The sequence below is a fragment of the Taudactylus pleione genome, unplaced genomic scaffold (assembly GCF_031769625.1).
Source record: "Taudactylus pleione unplaced genomic scaffold, aTauple2 ptg000959l, whole genome shotgun sequence".
In the NCBI taxonomy this organism is placed as follows: domain Eukaryota; kingdom Metazoa; phylum Chordata; class Amphibia; order Anura; family Myobatrachidae; genus Taudactylus; species Taudactylus pleione.
In genome coordinates, this window is record NW_028285360.1 from 5,837,160 (window position 1) to 5,845,540 (window position 8,381).

Below are 8,381 nucleotides of genomic sequence, written 5' to 3' on the forward strand. Positions count from 1 at the left end.
CCCGGGTTTCGCGCATGCGCACGACGGAGCTCCCTCCGTCGTGCGCATGCGCAGTGGGGAACATCGACCCGCTTGCGAGCGTACTGCCGCTCACGAGCGGGTCTGAATGACCCCCACAGTTTAGTGCCTAAACCTAACCCTCCCCCCTTGGTGCCTAAAGCTAACCAACCCCCCTTAGTGCCTAACCCTAACCTCCCCCAGTGGTGCCTAAACCTAACCCCCCCCAGTGGTGCCTAACCCTAACCTCCCCCCCCCCCAAAGCCTAAGCCTAACCTCGGGATTTCAACGCCTATCTTTAGTCCAGGGTTGGGCTTCCGGCATTCCGGTAAAGTAAATGGAAGGTATGCAATCCTCATTGAGCATACTGTTTTGCATGTTGAAATCCTCCCTCCCTGGCGCCTAACCCTCCCCCCTTAGTGCCTAACCCTAAACTCTCCCTCCCTTCTGCTTAAACCTAACCCTCCCCCTAAACCCCAATACTTACCTTCAGGATGCCGGCTGTCGAGATTCTGGTGCCGGTATTTCGACCGTCGGCATCTCACACGCCGGAATGCACCCCCCCTTTGGTATCTCCCAGAGGACAACATTCAAATGTTGTAAAATATGATTTTAAGGTAGTTTTTTTTTTATAAAAAAAGGGAATATATCCAAACACAAAAAATGTAGGACACTGCCTAGAAATTAGGTACCCTATCTGTGTTACCCCTGTCTGTCCCTCCCCTTTAGGATGTAAGCTCTCGAGCAGGGCCCTCTTCCCCCATGTGCTTTTCCTTCTCTTATTTATACTAGTTTCTACTCCATACTCCTTAGAACGGCACCTAACCCTTGAATTCTTACACCGTTACTTATTTGAGTGATATGACCACTGTTTCAACAATGTTTATATACCTTGTACTTGACCTGAATTGTCTTGTTCTCTTGCACTGCTCAACTTAGGGATGGGCATTGACCATCGATGATTTAAAATCATCAATGGTCACTTGTCAATGTCAGATAAGTTTTCCATTGATGGTGGATAATCACATAATTTTCCACCATCGATGTCAGCCGTGGGCACGATGGATTTCTATTCTCACTGATGCGCAGAGCTGTTAGGCTGTCAGCCAGCAGCCATGTGTTACCCCCGGCCCCCAGATACATACAGGGTCTCATTCAGACCCGGTCGCAAGCACCGATGTGCTCGCAACCGGGTCGATAGTTAGCCCTGCGCACGTGCAGCGGCCGCACTGCGCATGCACAAGCCCTGGAGCGAGAGAGAAACTCTCTCGCTCCGGAGCTCTCTACAAAAGGGGCGGCTGTCGATGTTGATCGACAGCTTGCCCCATTTTGTAGGTGGGCCGGGGGGGTGGTTTCCAAAACGGAGGCGTTCCTTTAGGAACGCCTACCGCTTTGTGGGCGGCCGCACTGACATCATCAGTGATGTCAGTGGGGCGTTTCCTGCTCTGGGTGGTAACCCACAGCTTACCTAACGACCAGGAGGCTGCACTTCAAAAATGAAGCGGCCACCCTCTTTCAGAACGAGCGCTCGCTTCTTGCGAGTGCCTCTGAATGAGGGCCACAGTGTGCCGGGTCCCGGGATGGCACGCCTCACTGACTTGTCAAGCTCAGCTGTCAGTCAGCAACCAAGCCTCGCCCCTGGCTCCTACACACATACATACCATTGGCAAACGCAGGAGGGGTTTCTGTCTGGAAACCCCCCTCCCCAGCCCACACCATGACCACAATAGAAATATTATTGTAATAGAATTTTACTAGTGCTGCATGTTCTTCTCAGTATCACAAATGAAATAATTAGCACCACCTGTAGATCTTTTAACATGTATCAGTCAAGGTGCATACACACACAACGATTTTTTGAATGATTATCGTTAAACGATATAGTTTAACGATAATCGTTTGAAAAATCGTTCACTTTCTGAGTCAAACGATGAACGATTATTGTTCATGCGCGTTCACTTTGTAGTTCAGTCAGACTTGTCAACTCAACGATTTTCATTAAGTTAATATGCAAAAATCGTTTGTAGTTCATAAAAATCGTTCATTACATTTAGTAAATGAACAACTTTAGTAAACTATTTTAGTTAATTTTTTCAAGGGAAAAATCGTTTACTAAAATCATTCATTAACTAAATCGTTGTGTGTGTATGCAGCTATAGTAATAAATGACCTGTGCACCAACTAGGAGATCTGGAAAACATGCACTGTTAGGGATGTGCTGCTATAGAGCCCAATATGTACATATATGTCTAGGGCAGTTGTAGGTTCTTCTGCTGCTCCCCCAGACTCGCTCCCATGCTCTGGAATGGTGCCCACATCTAAAATAAAAACATTCAGCTCAGACAAGATGGACCTACTGCAGCATCTAATGGCTTACAGTGATCACTGGTCCTGTATATGCTGGAATTATGACACACAGTACACTTTGTATGATGCATATTAAAGCTGGTTAAGTACTAAGGGGTCTATTTACTAAGCAGTGTTAGGAGACAGAGTGAAAAGTGATAAGGTACCAGCCAATCAGCTCCCAACTGCCATCTCACAGGCTGTTTGAAAAATGACAGTTGGGAGCTGATTGGCTGGTACCTTATCACTTTTCACTCTGTCTCCTAACACTGCTTAGTAAATAGACCCCTATTTCTGCCCTCTTCATGGACTGGCCACACTCCCTCTAAAATCAGGCATTTGGAAAATTTGGAAACCCCCCCTAGAAATCCTGCGTTCGCCCCTGCATACAGTTGTATTATGCTGGGGCCAGGCTGCTCATCTGCTTTTGGAAGGGGAGCTGAAGGGCCATTGCCATTAATGGAGAAACCTGCCCCCCCCCCCCCCCCAGTTCAACTGTTTATGTACTTAGTAAGCCGATGCAGAAGCCTTGTGGCACCATATAAAGAATAATAGTTCCACAGGTCTTAGTATAAAATGTATTTCCAAGAGTTAGCACATAGCTGCCACAGCCAGAATGTTTACAGGCACAAATCTACTACTTCATGAAACAGCCACTTCCAACAGCACTGTACTACATCTCCCAGAAGTCCCAGCATCCCCTACACTGTCAATGATCACAGCGCATTCCCCTAACATATAGCCAACTCGTCTCCCAGCATCCATAGCGCCAGCAAGTGGCAGTCCGCTTTACTAAGCCGGCCAATTACAATCGCCCTCACGTCTACGTCATGAGGTGAATATAAAGAGCCCGGAATAAGTGTGCAGCCTTTCGCAGCAGCATGAGGCTACATGAGAGTGCAGGGAATCAGGCTGCATAGGGCGCACCCCAGACCTCCGGACACGCAGCCTGCCTTACTCCAGGAGCAGGATGAGGCGTCGTTTCCTGCAAGTGGCATTGTGCCCGCGGTGAGACATGGCCGTGACCGGTAGCTGCATGTTAGACCCTGTATGGCGCCATGTTTAATCCCGTGGCGGCACGGCGGGCGCTATATGTGCGGTCACTGGTCGCCCTGCATCCGGGGGACCTGGCTGGGAAGGGGAGACTACTGTAACTGCTCAGGTCCTATCTGTGCTGTGCTGTTACCTCCGTGTACCCAGTTGCCGGCAGGGGCCGCACACGTGTATAGTGTCACGGCTCCTCTGCTATGGGGAGATGTACTAAGCCTTGGAGAGTGATGAAGTACCGATCAGCTCCTAACACGTTACAGGCTGTATTTGAAAATTACATTTAGGAGCTGATTGGTACTTTTTCACTAAGCTTTGTACATCTCTCCCTAGTGATTGCGGGCAGCCTAATTACCTTAGTGATATATAATTTATGGGCCCCCATTGATAATTTCAATGTAAACTGGGCATGATGTTACTGCCCGTGATTGCATGACATCTGGCACATGCAGGGACAAGTGCTCTTAAAGGGGTAGGGTATAGATCCCTTTCAGATTCTGTACCTGTAAGTGAGGGTGCAAGTGCAGTTTTCTGCCCAGAATCTCCACCAAAAGAAGAAAGCTGTCCCCTCATGGGCTTGCCATGCTTCACGCTTGTTGCAAGATTATATTCCCCCTCTATGCCCATGTGGATGGTAGGGATTGATGGACAGTAACTGATGATGTCAGGGTCAATCTATGGAAGGTGCTCTAGCTGTAACCCTCTGAAAGGCGGCTGTGCCTGCAATGTGCCCAGAGACCTGTTGGGGCTATTGGGCATGTGCACTCACGCTGGCTGCTCATGCATGGTCTCCATTCCTGTGAAGGAACTCTCCTGGCTAATTATGCGATGTGTAACCCATAGGTTACAAAGGCTAATGTGTTTCGGGGGCCAATATTTGGAATGCGAAGGAATTTGGCTGCAATATGTCCCCCATAGAGTCCTATGGGGATGTGGCTACCAGTGGAAATGGAAGGCTTGCAGCTGGTATTGAAGATACCTCCTTCATACATATGGGGAAAACTTACTTGCAGTTAACCCCCAAAAACTGCTTTTTTTTCAGGGATATAGCAGCAAATATACAATGGTAAATGGGCCCCATGGTCTCCTGTCTGCAAGTTTCCGCCAGCGTGTGGGCTAAGGAGCTACCACTTGATGAGATCGGGCATTTAGAAGTTTCATATTACAAGCAGAAGACTGACCAGGGCTGGCCTAAATGACTGATCTTAACCACTTGCTACTGTACTTCTGTCTGGCTAAACAATGTTTTCCAATAGGATGATAAAGAAATGCCTGGACCAATTTGAATGATATTGATGATGGAGTTGTAGGAGTGCATGCTCTGCAGATGGGGCCACACGGTGTACCTGGAAAGTAAGTGTTCAATCTTTTATCTGTATAAAGATAACTTGCTATGTGATGCCATTTTCCCAACTAGTAGGGCTATAGAAGTGTTATTTCAGAGTATTTTATAAGGAGGCTTTATAATTTAGATAATCCAGTGAAGCTTCTGCTGAATAAGCAAATTAAAATAAGCATGTTTTGTAGGCAATCTAGCCTTCTGATTGGACACTTTTTTTTTTTTTTTTTCTCTTCTCCCTCAGGTGTCAATTGTAAATGTGCTGTTAATGTGAAGGCGTGCATTAAGCTGGCCATACATTCAGATTACTAGTCTGACTCATGGTGAGTATTGGTATTAATCACCACCAGGGTTCTGCCAGCTCAAGCTGTCTGTTTTCTGTGCCCCTGGGGCAGTTTGACACCCCTACATTTCTTAGGTTCATACCTCCACACTGTCATGACTTGATATAGGAGCACAAATTATTGCTTCTACTGTGCATGCTGCAATAGTATTCATGCCCCACTGATTGAAGTGTATGGCTGCAACCAAGCACCAATTATCAGGCATTTGATGATCGGGCTGGGCTGGAGTTCTAGCTGTCTTATCTAACAACCAAATGACTGGAATAAGATGCACTCATGTCCAGGTGGGTGACAGCCTGGCAATGATGACAAACTTGCCCTCACTGAGCTCTGGTTCTGTGACGATAATCTAATTGTACTCTTCTGAGCCAGGCTGTTTTGTGGTGGCATAAGTCTTAAACAGACAATCTGCACATGTGAGCTGTTCTACTTTTCTGTTGTGCACAGATTAGTATTGTATGTAAATACAATATTAACATTTACTGTAAAGTCTTAACTATTTTCTATTTATTCCATTTAAGATTTGAGAAGATTGATGGCTTCCTGTCACATATGGTAAGCAGTAACTTACTACCTATATAATTATGTCAACTAAAATTCCTTGGTCAAGCAATGATGACACACTTGCCCTCACTGAGAATACTGTTCTATAATGAGAACCTTTGTACTCCCTGAGCTTGACCTGCATATATTTGAAGTTGCTGTCATAAAATATAGATTTGTTTAAAAGCATTATTTAGTATATATTGTATACCATCATAACTGCAAAAAGCTAAAGTGGCAAATGTATTTCATGGTTTTTTAATCTTACATGGGACCCTCACTATGCCTTGCCAGCCTCTCAATTGGAATTAAAATTTACACATCTTTCATGCCTTAAATAGTATTATTGTAAATTATAGTATATTGTCAACACATGCTAATGCTTTGTTATAATTGATAAATATAGTTGATTCCTATGGCTCTTGCCCATCTAACATTAATTATGCCTTTTAGATCTGATACTGTTACAGGTTTCATATATTACCTGCAAGAAAATGTGCTTTAGATTTTGTAGTCACACCATATGATACAGGGTAGTATATGGCCCACTGTAGAATTGCAGAACATTCCAGGTCCTCTCCACAATGCATTAAAAGAATTTTGCTAAAATTGTACTTTTAATGACCCTTCAACACCAAAGTTTACTGGTCCTGAACATCACCAGTTTACTAATCTGCAGTGGTGTCTCAGGATAAGAGTGCAATTTACTTAAATGTGTTCTAATTATCCATTTAGATTGGCAGCACAGCTTGCTGCTCTCATATGGGTTGATTCAAAATAAAAGGAGTGACAAACATTTTGTCTAGGTGCAATGTAAGGGGTGAAAGTACTTTCATTTATGCATGCAGTGTAAATAATGGTTGCTTTTGAATGTGCCCTGCAGATGCTGGAGTTTTATTTTTCACTTAAATTTAAATGAGCCATCACCACTAAATTCTAAATATCCTGGTACATATTATTCTGCCCTACTTGTGGTGCAAAATGGTTTTGCCAAGGTGTAAAGTTGTTTTTGTTTAATTTCCCTCTATGCTTCTGAATCTGTCCCATGAGCTTTAAGGCATAAATTAACATGTGGAAATGGGGCAGTTATTAGACCAGCAGACTGAATGCCGCAGGTCTAAACAGACTCCTAAAGCCTGACACTAGGCTTAAGTTGGGCGTCAAGATAACGACGCCCATCTTAATCCCGATGCTGGAAGACAGACGTCAGACCGATCAAGGTAAGTGGTGTGTCTTAACTATTAGTCGAATGAAGGGTGGAGAGGTTAGGTGCCTCTGGGGGAGGTTAGGCACTACCAAGGGAGGGTTAGAACACTTACCAGCCCCAGTCGGGATATCCTACGGTCAGGATTTGAACTGGCAGCTAAACAGCTGATGGTATTTCAATCTGATTTCAAGGAAATGTATGGTTTGCCCACATTGGTTTCAGAAGATGCAGTTTCCCACTTTAAGTATTCTCAGAGAAAATGTTGAGATGCACAGCTGTTATCAGGGATACCCCCTAAAACGTGAAGTCCTGAAAAAAAAGTATGACTTAAATGTTTTTGGTAATATCACTGTTGGGTCTAGGTTTTCTTGTGTTTTTTTTTTTTTTTTTTTACACTAATCAGCCTTTTACATATTTGACTTGTGAAGAATGTGGGGGTCACATGCTGGTGGTTTAACAGTATGCTGCAATATTTAGGCAGGACTGTAAAACTCTAAATGTTAGATTAGGCATTTAGCTGCTGTCTAATTTTGTAGTAATTTTAATGGTTTTCTTTTTAGAAGTTCCTGTTGTAAACCTACACAGTGAATAACTGCTGACAGAAAACCTGGCCCAAGTACTACTATATGGGGTTGACTAAACCTAAAAAATGTTATATATATATTTTTTAAATGTATATTGCTTTTGTACTATATGAACATTTGAATAAAATTATAAATGTTTTAAATTCTCACATTTTTGTAGTAGGTTGTAGTGTTCAAAGTACAAATGGCAAACTGTAGATATATACAGAATACATATAAAAACCAGATCTGGAGTACAATATCAACTAGATATATTAAAATGACATTTTTTACTCCAGTCAGTAGCATCAAAATATACAAATTTGCATAGCCTTATAACCTGAAACTAAGGATAAAGGAAAGACGAAGTGGGGAAAATGGTTTTGCAGATACAAAGCTAGAAAGGAGGGGCTTCGGTCATCTCCCAATTTAGATGTGAGGAGTGCCTTGTCTAAGCACTTAATAAAATCAAGAATGGGATAGGGGTAATTTTTGTGAGGGACAGGATAAACAAATCTTGGAAGTCCAAGGCTATTTAATGTCAAAATGGAGAAATCTGGAAGCGGTCTCACCAGATATGAATAGCATACCGGTCTCACCAGATATGAATAGCGTACCGGTCTCACCAGATATGAATAGCATACCGGTCTCACCAGATATGAATAGCATACCGGTCTCACCAGATATGAATAGCATACCGGTCTCACCAGATATGAATAGCATACCGGTCTCACCAGATATGAATAGCATACCGGTCTCACCAGATATGAATAGCATACCGGTCTCACCAGATATGAATAGCATACCGGTCTCACCAGATATGAATAGCATACCGGTCTCAAGGCTGCTTTAGCAGAGACGAAACGGGGGAAATATTTCAAGAACTACCAGGCAGCGATACAATCTCTCCAGTACCTCCAGACTAGAAGAGCATGCACTAGTAACCTGAAACTTTGTCCCAGTTAACTTGAATACCTCTATGCAAGTAATCCCTG

General features: G+C 43.8%; 1 long non-coding RNA gene and 2 other non-coding genes across 3 annotated transcripts; all 3 read left to right on the plus strand.

Annotated features, from left to right (window-relative positions):
* Positions 1-3,188: 3,188 nt before the first annotated feature.
* On the plus strand, positions 3,189-7,556 carry LOC148473200 (uncharacterized). Its single transcript, XR_015872991.1, has 5 exons — positions 3,189-3,351; positions 4,647-4,743; positions 4,974-5,052; positions 5,595-5,628; positions 7,384-7,556. It is a non-coding gene; the product is annotated as an uncharacterized LOC148473200 (long non-coding RNA).
* Positions 5,369-5,446, plus strand: LOC148473201 (small nucleolar RNA SNORD103/SNORD85). Its single transcript, XR_015872998.1, has one exon. It is a non-coding gene; the product is annotated as a small nucleolar RNA SNORD103/SNORD85 (small nucleolar RNA).
* Positions 5,679-5,754, plus strand: LOC148473202 (small nucleolar RNA SNORD103/SNORD85). The gene has a single exon (XR_015872997.1). It is a non-coding gene; the product is annotated as a small nucleolar RNA SNORD103/SNORD85 (small nucleolar RNA).
* Positions 7,557-8,381: the final 825 nt, after the last annotated feature.